Genomic DNA, 21,089 nt, shown 5'->3' on the forward strand with positions numbered 1-21,089 from the left:
AATATCACTGACATTGACTGATGATAACAAAGACTATGCAAATTAGTAGTTCTATCTAAGTAGATTTTATTGTAGAGATACTATAACTTATTTGAAGTACTCTTCAGAGTCAAGTGCAAATAAAATAGTCATCATGTGTTCCATCCTTTGTAGGGGTAAAGTGGAACCATAAATATAACGACATAAGATGTGCTCCACCAAACCACCAAAGGAGCACTACGGATCATACAAAATTTACTCGTTCTACCACCAGGAGCACACTTTGGGTGTTCAGCGAAGCAGTCGTCTGTAGTAGAAAGGTTATAATCCCAAAAACAAAGATGTAAGATGCATGGTTCCAAGGAGTCAGCTATGTCCTAGCCGAACAAAGAATTGTCTCACAAAGTGATTTCTACAATGTTCCCATCGAGAATCGAACCCGGCCCTCCAGAATCATGAGCCCAATGATGTAACCACCAGACCACGGAACAAAGTTACTTCTATTTTCAATCCAATAGACGAATTTCTTTTGTGACTTATTGTAGCATAAATAACCTATAATACGTCCCACTGCTGGGCACAGGACTCCCCTCAATCAACCGGAGGTGGTATGGAGCATACTCCAACACGCTGCTCCACGCGGGTTGGTGGAGACTTATTGTAGATTTGCCGCAAATGGCTAAATTATCTTATTGGCCGGACAAATGGGGAGCTTAAAATAGAAGAGTACTTGTACCCTCTATTCTGAGAGCATTTGTCCTGAGGGTCAAAAATATAGGTTCCATTGAAGCAATTCCCCTAAAATAACAATAATTAATCGTGATTTGACAGTTGTGTACTTATATAAAAGTAAGTGCGCGATGTAAACAAATGACAATATAGCAATAGGTACCCATTGCTTCATTGCGGACCCACCATACCACTAGCCCTACCCCTGGTAGTAGGGTGGGTCCCAAACCATACCACCATCATGCCATCAAGTAATAGTGTTGTTATTAAAAATTAAAACATTATTAAAACAAAAGTTTTGACATATACATACACTTATTATTATTTACAGCAAATAAACTAAAATGGATACACCGCTATTAATACACATTAAAAATTAAAAAGGAACAGAATAAAAAAAATTCTGATTCTAAAACGTTGGTTGTTCGATGGCGCTCACCGAAAACGCTAAATACTTACTACAGGGGAATGTATTTTCAACCAAACAATAATCATAGATAAATAACCATACGAGTACTTTGTCACATCATTATGGTGGTATGGTTTGGGACCCACCCTACCACCAGGGGTAGGGCTAGTGGTATGGTGGGTCCGCAATGGCCTTTTTGTACATGTGATGCTCAACTGTTTCATATCAGTTGAAATAATTCCAGTAGCTTCCACAAATCGGTGATTACTCAACTTTTACCTAAATGAAGTGAGGCTACAAAAATTCGGTGTTGCGGTCGTCAGCCGCGTCACGCGCCGCCGCGCACCACTCCCGCGCCGCGACGTGGCTCGCCTTGCGCCCGCGCACCGCCACTTATACTCACCTATATTATTACACAGATAAACCAACGCTGGAAAGCTTATAAAATTTATCTTTTTTAATTTACTTTACTTTGTGGCCTTTGTTGCACAATGAGTGTTTAAGTGTTATAAAGATTTTCAAATCAGTAATCACTTTGAAGAAAGATCTACTATGTAACATGTATTAGTGCGGGGCAGAGAGTTCCCGTATAATATTATTTTTTATTCTATGGTTATGCTTATTCAAATTAAAAAATATCTTTACTCAGTAGGTAACATAGTTACACTTTGAATCATCATTTTTTACATAACGAACGTCTCATCCGGCTAAAACTACTGTAGCTTCTCACAACCTGTATAACCCGGGAAAAGAAGCTGCAAGAAAAACCTCGGCACAGGGCCCTAGACGTACTTTTAAAAAAAATAAACAAAATATTATTATGCAATTGAGTAAGAAAAAAAAAAAAAGGCGCGGGAAAATACGGACGTGTTTTAAATTTGCATTTAAATAATATTTCGGAAAATTTGTATAATACTGTATATATTTATAAAAATAGGATTACAATTAACTTAACTCTATAGTGTAAATATAAAAGTTTGAGTGAAGATGGGGAAAGGCGCAAAAAAACGTAAAAAGAAAATTGATTCTGAGGAGGCCGGGTCTGATAGTTCGGCAGACTATAATTCAATGAAGTCATTTGAAGTAGAACCTCCAAAGGATAAGTATGAAGTCTTCAAGATTCCTGATTATGTTCGATATTATCCAGAAGATGGCGGCAACTTTGAATATGTTGTCTTCATGGAAAGTACGAAGCCTGAGCAACCTCTGGGTGCTCGAGATATGATGTCCCTTGCAAATTCCCTGAAAAGATACAATAAAGGAGTGAAACAGCTGCAAAGAATAAATAAATTTAAAATTGGAGTCATATTTGAGCGGCCCGGCCTGGCGAACGCTGCTCTAACAAATAAAAAATTTTTGGATTCGCATAATCTGAAAGCGTCGATACCAGCGTCCTCAAGTGAGGTCACTGGTGTAATAACTCACGTGCCTACAGACCTCTCTAATGAACAAATATATTCTGCATTGACATCAACCAAAAACATTGTCACTATTCGAAGATTTATGAGGCGTGTCAAAAACGATTTTGGAGAGTTCAATTTAGAGCCAACAAAGACTGTATCCATAACTTTTTCATGCCCAAATTTACCCGAAAGTGTTGACCTCAACAGCTGGCGGTTCGAGCTTCGTCCGTATATTCCACCAGTTAAACAATGCTTGAAGTGTTTGCGGTATGGACATATTGCAAAGTTTTGTAAAAATGCTGAACGCTGCTCCATCTGCGGTGAGTCTCACAATTTTAAAGTTTGCACCAAGCTACCCAAGGATGCTTCTTGTTGTCACTGCAAAGGAAATCATATAGCTATATCATCTCAATGTCCAGTCAAAAAAGAACAAATAGAATTAAACAAACAGAAAGTGGAGACCAGATCGTATGCCTCTATAATTAACCAGAAGTCCTTCCCTCCGTTGAAGCAACATCCAACTGACCTCCTAGCATCTTTACTTAACTCAGATCAAATACTAAACATGGTTGTGGAATCAGTGGTGAAGCTGGTTGCTATGCACAAAAATAGTGAGGCATCAATTTGCTCACAAAGTATTAAGGACACGCTCTTGGATACTATAAAGAGAAACAAGAAATCTCAATAGTTTATTCTTTCTTTTCTTTTTATTATGGATTATTTAAACATAATTAGTTGGAATGCTCAGAGTTTGACTGCTCATAAAAATTTACTAGTTCATTTTTTGAAAGAGAAAGAAATCGATTTAGCTCTGATTTGTGAAACTTGGTTAAAACCTCATATTAATTTTAATATTAAAGGATATAACATTGTAAGATTAGATTCTGGTAGTCGTCACAATGGCGTAGCCATTTTAATTCATAATAGTTTACAGTTTGACAAAATAAACACTTCTTTTGACGATTCTTTACAAAATATAGCTGTACGATTGAAATATGGCAATAAGGAAATTTCTTTTGTTTCTATATATAGTCCTGGCAGTAATCCTTTATTTTCTAAAGTAAAGTTCGATAATTTAATCAGTAATATACCTGGTCCCATGCTGATTGCTGGTGATTTTAACGCACTGCACACAGCATGGGGTTGTAGTGCCATTAATGCACGTGGTCGTGGCATTCTTGAAAGCATTAGTGACAATGATTTAGTTTTATTAAATGATGGCGAATTGACTACAGTTGGCTCAAGCAGTTGGCAGAGGAATGCTCTTGATCTTGTAATGGTTTCTTCATCACTGGCACTTAATTGTGAGTGGTCAGTTCACAATGATCCGCTTGGCAGTTATCATTTACCTGTAATAACAAAGATTGAATTTAGTGATAACAGTTATTCTGATATACATTATCTTACATCTCCCACTCATTTTGATTTTCGTCTAGTAGATTGGGTAAAGTACAGTCATAATTTAGAGATTTTGTTGCAGAATTTTTACTATGATGATTCAGATCCTTTAAAATGTTACTCAGATTTGTTACTATTGTTGGATCTTGCATTGCATCATTCTGTCACAGCTAGTAGGAAGTCTACACAATCAGTTTTTACATACAAAACTCCTCAATCCAGATCTCGTAGGAAATATGTTCCACTGCCTTGGTGGAACAGTAATTGTACCAAAGCTGTGGAGGATTCTAAGGCCGCATATATAGAATTTAAAAATAGTCTGTCAGAGGAAAGTTTCCTTAATTTTAAAAAGATGCAAGCAATTAAAAAACTTGTTTTAAAAAAAGAAAAAAATTCAAGCTGGCTTTCTTTGTGTGAGACATTCAATCGTTGTACTCCCATATCTAGAATATGGAGATTTGTTAAAAAATTTAAAGGTTGTTCTGCTCCATATAAAAATGTCTACACTGATTGGTTACATGACTTTTTGAGAAAATATACTCCTGATACTGTTGAGGCCCCTTTAAAATATGACCCTATTTACAATGAATGTAACAGTCAATATCTAGTGAAACCCTTTAGTTTACAAGAGTTTAAAACTGCAGTTCTTTCACGACGCGATACAGCTTATGGCCTTGATGGTATTCCATATAAGATGTTAAAAAACACAACAGATAAATCTAAGGGAATAATTCTACAAATATATAATTTACTTTGGTCTAGTTCAGTTATACCTTTGGATTGGAAAAAAGATTGTTTGATTCCTGTATTAAAACCAAATAAAGATAAAACTAAGGCTAATTCTTATAGACCAATTGCTTTAACTTCCTGTTTAGGAAAAATTTTCGAACAATTAATAAAGCAGAGGCTCGAATTTCATATTGAAAAAAATAACATTTTACCTTCAAATCAGTTTGGCTTTCGTAGGGGCAAATCTTGTAGAGAGAGTATAGCTCATCTTCAGCTTGATATTTTTGACTCACTTAAAAAAGGTGATATTCTGATTGGTGTTTTCTTTGATATCATTGGTGCTTTCAATAATGTTAATCATCATATTCTTTCTTGTGAACTCTTTTCTCTCGGTATACCTGAAAAAATTGTAAGTTGGGTTTTTAATTTTTTGCATGGTCGTGAAGTATATGTGAAGTCTAATAATAAATTAATAGGTCCACGTTTTTCTTATAAAGGTGTGTGTCAGGGAGGTATCCTATCACCTCTGTTGTATATATTGTACATACATAAACTGAATAGCATATTAGGAATACAAGTGAGCAACTTGCAATTTGCTGATGATTTAGTTATATATTTTGCTGGGTCTGATATCCAGCATGTATCATCTGTTATTAACTCTGCTCTTGATAAACTAAAAAAATATTTTGGTTACTTAAATCTTGATATAAGCCCCGAAAAATCAAAAGTTGTGGTTTTTGGTGAGTGTGATTCTGATGTTGACGTTATATACAATAATGTTAGTCTGCCAATTGAAAATGAAGTTAAATTTTTAGGAATAATCTTTACTAAAAATCTTTCCTGGAATAGGTATGTTGAATCTGTGTTGGGTAGAGCATTTCAAGGCTATAACATCTTGAAGTCTTTATCAAGTATTGATCCAAAAATCTTGTTAATGCTGTATAAATCAATAGTGAGAAGTCACTTTGAATATGGTTTTTTGAGTTTTGCTTCTGATCCTAAATTGGTACATAAGTTAGATGTTTTACAAAATCATAATTTGCGATGTATTACAGGAGCAATGAGAACTACTCCAATTAATTCCTTGCAAATAGAATGCAACATTCCACCTCTATCACTCAGGTTTAAGTTTTTAAAGTTCAAGTTCATGATAAAATTATCTTCAATGCCTTCTCATCCTTTATTTAAAAAAATTGATTTTTATCATAGATTGCATTGTCCATCTAATCTCTCTAAAGTACCGTATGTGTTTCATGACTTCTCTAACATGATTGAATACAGGCAACAGCATACAATATATCAAACTAATAATAGTTGGATCTGTTATACTGGACAGTATGAGAGCAATTTTTACAATATTAACATCCTTATTGATACTCACTTAAAATGCAAAGAAGAGGTGTACGAGCAGATAAGTAAATTTCCTTCACACAAGCAGATATACACAGATGGGTCTAAAACTGATAATAGTACTTCTATGGCCATATACATACCTAGTCGAAAATATAGCCAAGGTGTTAAGCTTCCAGAACAGATGAGCATATTTACTGCAGAATGCCTAGCTATTTTTGCTGCACTTCAATTTATTGAACATAATATTCGTGAATCCAAACTTTGGCTTATCTTAACAGACAGTATGAGTAGTCTGCGTGCTCTTCAAAATTGCAAATTTAACTCAAATTCCAACTACGTTTTGCATGATATTAAACAATTATATTATAAATTGAGCACTCAGAGCGACATCAATATAACTTTAATGTGGATTCCTTCTCACATTGGTGTAGCTGGAAATGAAAATGCCGATACTTTGGCTAGAGCAATTTCAAATTTTTCAAACGACTCAAATGTCAATGCAACAACCAGGAATGTTGCTATACCTCACACTGATTTACTTCCATACTTAAAACATAAATTGATGCTGGACTGGATGCAGAATTGGGAGGAAACTCTCAAAACTAAAGGACAGTGGTATGCCAAAATTAATAAAATAATTAGTCGCCCGTGGTTCACAAGATCAGCATATCTTCATGAGAAAAGATTTTATAGTATCATGTCACGTCTAAGATTTGGACACTGCCGATTTAAATCACATTTATGTAGAATGAACATCATTTCATCACCGAAATGCTCAGCATGTAATACAGATCAAGATCAGACCCTTAATCACATATTTTTTGAATGCCCAGCTTTTAGTATTCAGCGATTGATTCTGGTTGACAGATTATTGCATATTTATGGAACATCAGAAAGCATCCCGCGCGACATTCAAGACGTTTTGGCAAATATTGCAACATACAGGGACTTGTATGCTTTTATAATATCTTCTGAAGTGGAGTTATAAAGGGGATTTGTATACTTTTCTTGGATATAAGAAATTTGGATATGTCATTTTTATTACAAAGGATTTGAATTGAAAACATGGATTGAACATAATAGAACATGGATTGTACACGGATATTAACATGAAGAAGACGTGGCTTCGGCCTTGAATATTTTAGATAAGACACTTTTATAAAGGACTTGAAATAAAGAACATTGAGAAATACTCACACAAGACGTGGCTTCGGCCTTATTAAGATTTGGACATGACAAAAAAAAATACATTAGACGACGGCTGCACGGCTTTGCCTTTGCCTTTCCCCAAAGGGATAAAAAAGTTAAAAAAAAAAAAAAAAAAAGCAATTGAGTAATTTAGCTGCCTATATCAGTTCTCAGAATAACCTGTTTCTTTCAAAGTTTCTGTTTAACTAAGTACTGTCTTAAAACAGTTGAAAGGCAAATTCTTAGAGGTCGCTATACCAAGCCAAGACCTATTTACAATCTATTTTTATAGTACCAATAAACCTCGCTTAGTAGTTAGTCTTCCACGCTGCATTATTTCAAAACATTTGCATTATCTTATTCACTTTTTCACCTAACTTGTAACTGCCATGCCAGGCTAACCATCCATTTATAAGCAAAACACAAGCAAAAACACAACAGCTTGTTGTCATTGCTACAAGTTGCACATGGGTTAGTTATAGCAAAAAGATGGCATTTGCACTAAATGCCATTGCCAATAATCTATGGGGTAAGAAGCAACGGGTTGTGACGACACAACTTCAATTATGGTAGCTTATGTTAGACTTTCTTTATGAAGCTCCGATTCTATTACAAATCCACACATGGTTAAGTACGTATAAGCTCTTCCGTGTTCCGTAATGGGCAGATTTAGAAATTCACAAGCAATAGGCTACTTAGTTTCCAACTAGTCAAATCAGTTACTTTTTATGAAACGTCAAAACACAAAATTACTATGGAATTTGTATGAAAAAGCAACCTGTGACGTCATAGAAAAACGTGACAAAATGTCGCAATTATTATTATATTTTTCTTTATTAAAATTCATAAATAAGCTAAATAGAAAACAAATATGTTTTTTGTCACCTTTAGATCTGTAATCAGAATTTCATTATTTATCTTTGACCTAGGAAACTACCCAATCCTAAATAAGTAATAAGTATTATATTAATTGATACCTTGCAACCACCTATTGATACTTACTATTCATATTATTAGTCTTTCCTTCTGGCAATGCATGGAACGTAAAACAATAAGTAGGTACCTCACCATCATCACTAATTTAAAAGCCACGCCCTTGTCGGTGTAGCATTCCTCTTCATGCTACTTTTTAGGGAAAAATAGGGCAGTGGTTTCCCTCTTGCCTTCTGCCCCGCAGTACTCTGTCTGACGCGAGTGGGGTGGCGCGTGGCGCCCAGAGTAGTCTATTTCAAAGCCGCACTAGGACTCCTGTCCTCCGCCTGAATGGTACTGACAGTTACTGCTGCCCTCTGTCAGGTTCCAGGCTATAGTCCTTGTGACTTGCCCCTTCCGCCCATCTCCGCCTCTGCAACCGTCGAGGTCTTCATCCGTACCTACGTCTACAAAATAGTAATGGCTAACCACCTATCATACGACTCATTATCTAGGTGAGTACCTACTCTGCCAACCCTACAAGGGATCACAGACATGAATCTAACGTCTGGATGTACCAGAACGGTATGAGAATTAGAAGTTTGCGTCACGGAGCGTGGCTACATTATGCACCCTAGCAATTGGCGATAACCTTTATGGAATTAGCTGGCAGGATGCTAGTATGAATATGAAGGATTTAGTCTAACGCCAGCGTTTTTATCCTCTCTAATTAATGTGCAGTCAGTAATGGAATTTCAGGAAATAATTGGATGGAACCTGGCAGATAGGAGTTGAGTTATGTAAACGTTTTTTCTTCGCGTTTTTTTGCATTTCTTAGTAAGTATATCTAAGTATGCACTGCCCCATGTTGATAAAGTTATGGGCTAGAAAGCTTTTTTTTACTTATTGTAGGTTTGTAGTTGAAATGGCATTACCTACTTAGCCGGACAAATGGGGAGCGCTGAGGGTTCTCACCCGGAACAAAATATAAGATAACAGGCCTGAGGGTGCCAGTTGGGCGCGTATCTCGGGTCAGGGTGTAGTCTGAAAGAAAAGTATTTGAAAGAATTAATTGTCCCTAGTGTATCGATAGCGATAAGCGCTGAATGAAGGAAATTGTCGACCACGCCGGCGGCGCCTAGCTCTAAAAAGGATACCTACTTCATACAATCATCCAAAAACCTCGGCCTAAAATCTTCTGTAACTCGTGATACTAATCGGTGCGGGGCAGAGTGTATCCGTTCTAATCCTAGTAGGTATTATTCTTCAATGATTCTACTCATGCACCTTCTCAAACCATCCTGTCATAACGCGATGGACTAACGCCCGTATTTCAGATGTTAACTCGAAACTTCCTCCACTCGACTCGGCCTCAGCTGAGCATTTTGATATTTTAAATTGTCATTTACGCCCTCGACTTGGGAACTTTGCTAGCAGGAGTCGAGCATAACATACTACCAACAAAATAATTGTATAATTATTGTATTGTGCAATTGTCTGTATGTTGTCGGACTTGTGGGCAGTATGTTATACCCGACTCCAGTGAGTAAATTCCTTAAGTCGAGGACGTAAATATCAACTTAAAATACCAAAATGCTTAGGTAAGGTCGAGGAAGTTTCGAGTTCATATCTTAGAATACGGGCGTAACTCTTCAAGTCGGAGGCGCGGGCAGAGGCGACGACCGCCACGCGCCGTCGCGCGCGCATACACCGTGGAAAATGTAAGGTGCATGACACCGCGCAGGTGATCCACCACCTGCCTGGGAACTGCCATTTAGATCTGACCTTTGGCTAATCCTATAACGGACAATAGGGGAATGACACTAGCTAGGTAAGTGGGTAATTGATATTAGATTGCTAGAGGGTAAATTGGTTTATCAAGAGGTTTAGGATAGTCTAATCTACGGCACGCTATGATGGCTGTTTTGACTTAATGAAGTACAGCAATTTGCTACGTGAATACAGTTGTTTATAAGAACTTAATGAACACAATGAAGCACAGATATTCGCTGCTTTAACGTAGTTATTAATTAATGCGAAACTTGATGAGCGCAAACGTCAAAACGTACTTAGCGTGAAGCTAGTTTAGTAAAATAAAAAATCGATCAACTGTCAATGACGTCGCGTTCAATGGACTGTAATATTGAATGAACTTTTAGGGCCCAATCTCTCTAGGACATTGTAAGTTGCGTGCGGCAACAAATATATTAATAGGTTGCGCGTGAGGTGCCTTTTATAAAACTGCACCATGCTCGCTCCATCAATGAAATACCTATGTATTTCATTGATGGAGCGAGCATGGTGTTTTTTTTTTTTTGACGTGATTTATTGTAGATTTGCCGCAGAAGGCTTTAACTACTTGCCGGACAAATGGGGAGCGCTGAGGGCTCTCACCCGGTACAAAATTTAAGACAACAGGCCTGAGGGAGCCCAGTTGGCGCGAACCTCGGATCAGGGCGTCGTCTGAGAGGAAGAATATTTGAAAGAATTAATCGACCCAGCGGGTCGATAGCGATAAGCGCTGAATGAGGGAAATCGTCGACCACGCCTTACGGTATCGGGGCCCAACCATGGTGGCATAACTTTACTATTTGTAGACGAGATTTTAACTGTTAGAATATCCCTTGTAATAATTCTGTATACTTGTATGATTTTCAGGTACGTAATTCTGAAACAGTTTCTTGATACAGAGTAACAAGTAAAATTGATTGGACTATGAGTCATTATTGGAGAACTTGTGTTATTGTATTTTTAATTATCGCACACTTTCAAACAAAGAAACAAAAACAAGTTAGAATTCTTAGAAATTGTCTCATAGGTATTTTATTTAGGTGCCACTATTTATAAAATGCCATTTGAGAGACAGGTGGCCTCATAAAACACCTGCAACAGTAGTACTTGCAAATGCATCCTAACAACCGCGCACCTTATTTTCCATCGAATACAAATGCGATCAAATTGTGCATATCGAACAAACGACTTACGGCGAACTAGTTGCGCATAATCAGTAATAACATTTTTACTGTTGGCAACACGATATAATTAGTAAGATGGATGTAATTAAAATTTATCGCCATCTTTCATTAGAAGGCTGCGCAAGCGCCCGTGGCGGGCAGCGGAGCGCGTTGCTTTCTTGTCCTGCTTTACACTATCAACGGGATCACGGCCACAGCGCCATAATGTTTAACTTTTCATTCTAGCTACTTGCTTACATACTTAGTTACTAACTAGTTACTACTTTGTTTATTATGCGTATTTAAAAAGGCCTCATCGAATCAATTCATCTTATCATCACTAATTTAAGAGCCACGCTCTCCTCGGTACATCACTACATAGTATAAAACAAAGTCGCTTTTTCTGTCCCTATATCCCTATGTACGCTTAAATCATTAAAACTACGCAACGGATTTTGATGCGGTTTTTTTTAATAGATAGAGTGATTCAAGAGAAAGGTTTATATTTATAATAACATCCATTAAATAGTGGAGAAATACTGTTATTTTTGAGGTTTCTAATGTGATGTCGTAAATAATTTCATTTATTCCTGAGCATTGCACCCGAGCGAAGCCATTCGGGGCGGGTCGCTAGTAAATCATAAAAGTGATATTACATTATATAATACTGATACCACTGATACCGTTAAACAACAATACGGTTTGTAAATAATAGGGCGAGAAATAAAGAAGAATCCATAATGTTTATATGCACAAATGTCAAATTGCAATATTGCTTATGTAGATGAATTCCTACCTGACAGAGGGCAGCAGTAACTGTCAGTACTACTCTAGGCGCCATCCCACTCGCGTCAGACAGAGTACTGCGGGGCGGAAGGCAAGAGGGTAACCACTGCCCTATTTTTCCCTAAAAACGTAACATGGAGAATGCTACACCGACAAGAGCGTAGCTTAAATTAGTGATGATAAGAAAAGATCTCATAACAGTACCTACTTATTTATTTTACCCCCCCGATGAACGAAGTGATACCCACGCGACAGTGGCCAGTAAAGATTTTACCTAAAGGATCATAGATTTTAGATATAATAGTCTTTTAAAACCAAATGTGTTGAACTATAATAGAAGTCGCTGTATACTCATGCGATGGTGCCTATTAGTTTTTACCTAAAAGTTCATAGATTTTAGATATCATAGTTCAAAAAAAAATTCAAAAATATTTATTTTTCAAAATTGGCTTACAAAGTTAGCGCTTTTTGAACGTCAAACATAATTAAATTACATATTATGTAACTAGCTGTAAAACTACTACCACATCGGAATCTGTAACGCTGAGGGAAAAACGTGGCCAGAAAACCTCCCAGCACAGGGCCCTAGTCCTACTGTTTCATGTTTTCCTTTCTTTTCTTTTAATCCAGTTTGTATTACATAATTTATAGACTTAAATACAATGGTATTCCAATTACAGTCGGTGGAAGGAAAGTGAAAAATAAAGAGTTTTTGTGACTTTATCACAGAAACAGTGTTTTATGAGCTCCCTGACAGAAGCAGGCCAGTCCACATACGCAGCACCCGATCACGAGTTGACGCGAAAGCCAGCCATCGCTCCCTTCGCACATTTTTGAGGGAAAGGTGCTACCCGACTTCCGGACGCCACCGCGTACACGAACATTTCGAGGCGAGCATGCACCACTTATATAAAGAAGCTCAAAATCCTCCGCCTGGATATATAAAAAAAAAAAAGTACTCTACTGTTCAAATATCATCAAGTGTTTCACAATCCTTTTTAATCCACTTACAAAGTTATTTCAAATTCAGTATTTTAGGGCCAAGTTTTTATTGCAAACATTTGTGTCTTTCTTGTGTTGAGCTGAAGTAATCCATTTAATATTATTATCTTTAAGATAGTCTCCTACTTTATAATAAGCTTTACTGATTAAAGTAGTTTTTATAATAGTCTTTTAAAACCAAGTGAATTGAACTATAATAGAAGTCGCTGCCTACCCATGCGACGGTGCCTATTAGTTATTACCTAACGGTTCATAGATTTTAAATATCATAGTCTTTTAAAACCAAGTGAATTGAACTTTAATAAAAGTGGCCGCATACCCATGCGACAGTGCCTATTAGTTATTACCTAAAGGTTCATAGATTTTAGACATGATAGTCTTTTAAAACCAAGTGAATTGAACTACAATAGAAGTGCAGTAACTACCGGCCAGGCGTCAATTATTCGATGTCGTTGAACCACGATCGCTCGTGTGGAACTAACTATGATTTTCCTGTTATATAATCCGAAGCTGGCAGCTACTTTTGTCAAAGGGTTGGTTTAGCTGTTCAAAGGGGAAATTCTGGCAGTCTTTTGGGAGTTTTGTCTCGGTGTGATGCTTTGGAGGAGATTTTCTTTTTGTAGATATCTGTATGTTGTTTTGTGTTTAATAAATGTTATTAGTGCATCCGAAGCTTCATTTAAATTTTTTTACCCTGCCCTCTAGTTATTTAAAACTTCTCATTTCTTCTGCCTAATGCAATGAAGTGAAGTTAAGCAAAATTTTATTTTGATTTAGGCAGGTATAGATCGACAGGTTATGATTGAGCGTTGATTCCGTCTTCCCCTTTTTATCTTCGGACAACAAAACGTAGGCTGACATCGCAAAAAAATATTATATATTTTTATGATAGAAAAACAAATTTGCGATTTTCGGATGTTTTCCTTTACTTGTGCTGTAAGGCCTTCCTTCTTGCCTTTCAGGATTCTAGGTTTATTGGAAGTACCCATAAAAATATATGAAAATAAGGCTTCAAATGTCTATATCTTGAACTGCATTGATTTGGGAGCTTGAATTTATACAGCTTCAAGAGACCGTCATACCTAAGTATTAGGCTGCTTTTTAACCAGAGCTGTACGAGGTAGCTAAGCGGTGTGCGAGGCAAAAATCCATCAATAGAATCACTTCATTTTCCTAGCCTCACTCAGCTCAGCTCTGGTGGAAAAGCAGCCTGAGATGTTAATTTCAACTTGATACCTCTCTTCCCGAGAAAGAGGTCTTGATAGACAAAACGGACGACAAAGTGATCCTATAAGGATTTGGTTTTTTTTGAGGTTCGGAACTCTAAAGACACCTTAATTCACTCGAGAGTGAACATATTTGAGACAATCTGAATACTACCCTACTGCTTCATAAATACCTCAGAGGTCGTCAAATCGAGTAGAACATTCCTTATAAACCTGAATGGCGACACTGATGACGCGTCAACGGAAGATGGTAAAATAGACCATTACCAGGTATTTTGTGGCAGCGCGCAGCGGTCGCGGCGTGATTTCACGCCGGTAATGACAGCATTAGACACGAACGGGCGACGCAAGATGGCGGCAAGCACTGACGGCTATTTATCTTCAGTTTCCATTCCTATAAATTCAAAATATAAGTACTTACTTAATAAAACTTGTTACCCATTCAAACTTTGAAAATATACAAGGTGTTAGTAACATCATCGTAACAAATACTGAGGGGGATAATTCAGACAATGAATCTGATTTAATATCAAGTGGAATTTTCCGTCGTTCTTCTGGTAAGTAACTAATATTAGGCAGCCAAATTACTAAATTGTATAATAATATTAAAAAAAAGGAAACCTATCTATGGCTCTGTGCCGATGTTTTTCTTGCAGCTTCTTTTCCCCGGCTGTACAGGTTGTGTAAAAATGAAGATTCAAAGTGTAACTGTGTTACCTACTGAATAACGATATTTATGAATTTGAATTCATTATTGAAACATAACATTAAACAATTACTTACAAATAAATAAATGGTACAAAAAGCTGCATTATTGCTAAGCATATCTTAAGTATAAACCTACATCCTACTATTTTTAAAAATATCACGCTTTCAGAGCTTATTATAGGTAGGTATACTTATCATAGGTAGGAACAGTAAAATAAAAAAAGCGTTTAAGATGCGTTAAGTAACACACAATTTATTTAAGGCCCAATGCAGACTTATCTATTAAAACACATATTGCTATTTGACATCTGTTTGCATTGCGCACTTACTTAACATAAGGACACAACTATATCCCATTAGGTAAGTAGTAATAAATAATTCAATAAAGATAAAACTTTACAATAGCTTCAATATGCGGTAAGAATTACCTGTAATCTGTCAAAGTACGTAAGCTAGTAGTGTGAATATACAACGATACATCACGATCTAACAATAAGTACATAAACAAAATAAAAATCTTAGGTAGTAAAGAGAAATGGGGATGGAGGATAGAGAGCCGTGGTAGCCTAGTTGGTAGAACGCTTGCCTCTCATTTTGAGGTCGCAGGTTCGAATCCAGCACAGACCAAAGATTGTCGAATTTGTTTTCTAATTCATGTTTGGATCATAATTGATTATAACGTGCTCTGCGGTGAAGGAAAACATCGTGAGGAAACCCACATTCTCGAGAAATGCATTTTCGGAGGTGTGTGACCTAACCTGTATTGGGCTGGTTTTGCCTTCGCGGGTTGGAAGGTCATACGGGCAGTCGCTTCTGTAATAAAAAACCGGACCTGTCAAATCTTCAGGTTAGGTAAGCGAGAGTTAGGTAAGTGAGCTATGTCAGGGGCCTTTGGGGGCTCAGTAATAACCCTGACACCAAAAAAAAATGAAAAAAAAAATTAAAAAAATAAATAAATAAAAAATCGTCGTCGTCGTGTGGTTAAATGAGGTTGGTATTCCACCTCACAACCCACACGATTTAGAAGAAGATGTTATGTTTTATGTGTGAGTGATAAAAGTAAAATAGTGTGTGCAGCCGGCCTAAACATTCACATAATTTTCTCCAAACTTTCTAATGCGTTTAGTTGCGTTACATTGTGGCAGGAGCATGAACAGATAGATCTCAGCGTAAACAATAAGCGCAATCTTGTGCGCGCTCTGTCGAGTAGAAAGATACCGAGGAACGCGATCTGCGAACCCATAGAGCGATGCAGATTGTTAACTTGAATTGCCCTCGTAATTATATGGGGCTTGTTAAGGCAGATTTGGATTTGGTTGTGCTTTCAAAGGTTCAGGTTTTTCATGCGTATGGTTTTTTCAGTGTAGTTTAGAATCTATTTTTTATGTCGTGACTTATTGTAGATTTGCCGCTCTCTCTCTCTCTTGGTCGGTCCCTCATATCTGAGGATCGTGGTCAGCATCAGGGTTGCACCTGGAGCGTATGATCTGCCTCCACCGGTTCCTGTCCAGCGCTTCCCTTACTACTGTGTAGAACTTGGATGACGACGAGTCTTTCACTTGATCAGTCTATCTAGTCGGTGAACGACCACGTGATCTTTTGCCTTCAGTGTTCCCAACCACAATCAGTTTCTCTAAACTGTCATCACCTCTGCGCCTTTTTTTTTGACGTGACTTATTGTACTACTTACTGTACTACTTTAACTACTTGGCCGGACAAATGGGGAGCGCTGAAGGCTCTCACCCGGTACAACGTTTAAGACAACAGGCCTGAGGGTGCCCAGTTGGGCGCGAACCTCGGCTCAGGGCGTCGTCTGAGAGGAAAAATATTTGAAAGAATTAATCGACCCTAGTGGGTCGATAGCGACACCTCTGCGCATCGTGTGGTCGAAATAAGAAAGGATGCGTTGTTGGCATATAGTGGACAGACGAGTTTTTATTTGGAGCTGGGTCATGGTCGATGCATTAGTGCGCTTCGCAGTCCAAGGTATTCTTAGCATTCGCCTCCAACACCACATCTCTAGTGCATCAATCCTTTGTCTTTCTCGAGCCTTTTGCCGAAGATGGCATTAACTACTTAGCCGGTCAAATGGGAAGCGCGGACGACTCTCACCCGGTACAAAATTTAAGACAACAGGCCTGGGGTGCCACTTGGACGCGAACCTCAGCTCAGGGCGTCAAAGAATTCTGATCGTCAAAGAATTAATCGACACCCACTGACTACTGCTACTGCTGTTTACTGCTGTACGCGCTAAATGAGGGAAATCGTCGACCACGCCGGGGGGGTCGGTATCGGTGTCCTGAAGTGTTTGATTTAGCTAGAGTGATCGGGTCGTCAGGATCGTATACAACGTTATTTGGGCCTAATGAGTAATTCCCATTGGTTACTTACGTTTAAGGGCACCCGAAAAATACTAGCAGAATGCCTTTGATGTTCCTATAAAAGGCAATTAAATAATCTGAAACACAAGACCAAATATGATACAATACAAAATGTTTAATTGCACGTAAACACAACATTAAAAAGCAATTATGTAAGTGACAAGAGACACCTTCTTCCAGGCAACGAAAGAAATTCTTAAATATTGGAATCAAGGACAATATTAAGTACATACGCAAACCATATTTCTTTTTGTTCTTATTTGCGAATACAGCAAACATGAACAAAGTAGAAACAGAGCATGTCATAAAGTCAAGAAGGTCCCCAAATCCAGCCCTGTGCAAGCATCCAATGGCTGAACTAATTGAGCCGGCTTTCTGCTCTGTCCCCTAATTGCCGTCGTGTTATTGGAGGCAATACGGCAGTACTTATAGGACACGTGACGTCACTACGATGGATATGGGACCTTGTAAACTGCATGTAGGAACCAGCCAAGGAAGTGTGCGTCAAGCTAGCGGCCTCAAAAAAAAAATGGGCACGAAAAAATAATTTGACCATACCAAAAAATAGTACTCTTATTGAAAAAAATAGTACCTGTTGTAAAAAAATTAGTACCTTCACGGTTCTGGATTTATAGCCATGTTTTATTGCACTTGCTAGCTTGACGGTGAGCGAAATTTGGCGAGAGTTAACGACAAGGTCTTTCGCTTTGATTTAAACGCCAAAAAATAGTACCGAAATAGTACTCACCCCCTGCAAAATACCGAAATGAGTACTTCAACGGTTCCAAAGTTATAAAGGCAGTTCTTTGATCCCGCTAGCTTGACGTTTTGAAAATACCTATTATCTGGGGAATGCTTGCATACTTCAGTTTGTAACTAATGTCAATAAACTCGTATGAAATAGTACTCCCTACCATCATAATTTGGACCTGATTCTCTTTGTAGAAATATGTCAAAAAGTCATTATAACCTATGTCATACATTTATCAAGACAAGTACAGTCGCGCACAAAATTATTACACATGGTCAAGAATGTTGTCAGATTTTAGTATTTTTCCCCATTTTTGGGTAAAAATTGGTGAAGTGCCAGGGTTGTCAGATGAAAGTAATATCATTGTTCAAACTCTTTGAGTTATTCTACAAATACTGCAAATTGTTTATTAACAAACACTTCGATCCGTAACAAATTCAACATGAAGGTATAAATTATAAAATAAAACAGTAGATTAAAAATGTATTATGATGTATTAAAATCACAGATTGTTTTCGATAAGAACTAGACCCATGCAGCCATTTCCTATTAAAATTAGTGCATATGGGTGTATGCAATAGGAATTTTTTGTAATAGCAGCACTCTGAAGTGCAAAGAAATCGTAGGGTAGACCTCCAAAATGGCAATACTTACGAATAAATTGTGAGGTTATGTAATTGTCTACGTGACTGTATCAACAACAAATGTATGGCATAGGTTATGATGATTTTTTAACATTTCTACAAAGAGAATCGGATCAAAATTATGATGGTAGGGAGTACTATTTCATACGAGTTTATTGACATTAGTTACATACTGAAGTATGCAAGCGTTCCCCAGATAATAGGTATTTTCAAAACGTCAAGCTAGCGGGATCAAAGAACTGCCTTTATAACTTTGGAACCGTTGAAGTACTACTTTCGGTATTTTGCAGGGGGTGAGTACTATTTCGGTACTATTTTTTGGCGTTTAAATCAAAGCGAAAGACCTTGTCGTTAACTCTCGCCAAATTTCGCTCACCGTCAAGCTAGCAAGTGCAATAAAACATGGCTATAAATCCAGAACCGTGATGGTACTAATTTTTTTACAACAGGTACTATTTTTTTCAATAAGAGTACTATTTTTTGGTATGGTCAAATTATTTTTTCGTGCCCATTTTTTTTTTGAGGCCGCTAGCTTGACGCACACCCAAGGAACATGTTTCGAGAAGTTTCGATTTGCGGCAAATCTACAATAAATCACGTAAAAAAACTACTTAGCTTTCTACACTTATTACCGCCTTACCAGTAAAATATAAACAAACGATGAACATGTGTATAACAATTTGATACATTGAACTTTGCTTGGCTTTTCATGTAAATGTTGCCAAGACGAGTGTCGATCGCTATGTCAAAAAGTTATCAGATCAGATCTGTATAGAGCCAAGCTTCTAACTCTTCACGCCCTAACTGTACCAAAACTAAGTTCACAAACTTTTTTCTCAGCGACATCTAGTAGCGAAGCACAGTCAACCAAGTTATGGCGCGACAAACTTACCTTTTCACTTCATTCAATACACTTGCTATACAACTTGATCGCATTAATAAAATTGTCTCTGATTTTGGGGCGGGAATTCCAAGTTTTAGAATTTTCTTGTTGTGTGTGTACTAATACTAGCTTGTATCTCAAAATTCAGCCTTCTAAAACATCTAGAAGTACCTTATAATTACGATGAATCATCGTAATTATAAGGTACTTCTAGATGTTGATGATCGTTATTGAGTCACTGTGTTAGCGAGTCAAGTGTCAAAAAATCGGGGGGTTTTACATATCAATAAAATCTGAAGAATAATAGCTATGCATTTGAAACTTTATCTGTTTAATAAGTCCACTGCTGACTACATATCTGAGAATTCCGCTTGTTTTTTTTTGGTAAGGCCATTGATTCAAAGAGCCTGAATAATTTAGAATGAGGTTATTCAGAATTAAAATGACGATAATATAATAAAAAATATTTTATTGAATCCGTTCAACAATAAAATTATTTACAAAATTACACTATATTAACACTGTACAAGGATCGTGAGTATAAAATAGGATTTATTTACATGTACATTAGATTCCAATTTTCAAGCAGACTGCCTTGGACCCAACGTATGCCGATATTTCATAATTTGTGCTTTTTCTTATAAACTATTGTTCAAGAGTAATGGCGGAACGTTCTTGTAAAATAACGCCGATGTTATACAGACAGAAACATGTGATTATTTTTTTACAACTAAGACTAATCACGCTTAAATATAATACAAATCTTACATAATTTACATAATATAAAAGAAACAACTTTACTTTGCCCTGAACAATTTTTTGCAGAGTTGATTTATCTATCAATACCATAATTTTAAACGTTCCAAACTCTTGGTTTTATTTTTGAGCAACTCTACGCCATTTTTTGATCACAGATCAAATTAATTTTGATTAGAATGCAATATGACACTATGTTATCTTACTATACATAATACCACCTATACGGCTTCTTAACATTATACAACCAATTTATTTAAATTACTTAACTATACTTACTTTATTTAGACGAAGGACGAAGTAATGTTTCCTCTAAGGGATATTTTATAACCAACGAACGCTACCATTTGAAGATATCACGTGTGAATTCGCGCGAATTCGCGAGTATTGCCTACCGCCAGCATACATAAACGTACAAAACCGAATACGTCGTGCGTCTTCACGCGAATTCGCCGGCCACATATTGTGTTAGTGACATCGTAAAGAATACTCAGGGGGATGATTCAGACCATCATTCTGAGTTAATATCAAGTGGAATTTTTCGTCGTCATCATCCCTCAAAGTTTTCGTTACGATATCACTAACACCCGGTTTACACATAGTTACACATAGTTTTGTGTAACTTATTACAAAATTACCAAACTTGACAATTGGAAATACTATTTCGACAGTGCCGCTTCATCGGTGTCCATCCGTTGGACATAAAATATTCCATTATCCACACCTATTAGCAGAAGTAGACAATAAAATAAATAAAAAGAACAGAGACGGAAATTATATCCAAGACCACATTTAAAAAGTTTCACCTAAAATCATAAAATAATACCTGATGAATTGTTTACAAAATATATAAATACACAATGAATAAAAACATGATTTTAAAAAGGGTTTTTAAAAA

This window comes from Pectinophora gossypiella, chromosome 1 (genome assembly GCF_024362695.1).
Source record: "Pectinophora gossypiella chromosome 1, ilPecGoss1.1, whole genome shotgun sequence".
Taxonomy (NCBI): Eukaryota; Metazoa; Arthropoda; class Insecta; order Lepidoptera; family Gelechiidae; genus Pectinophora; species Pectinophora gossypiella.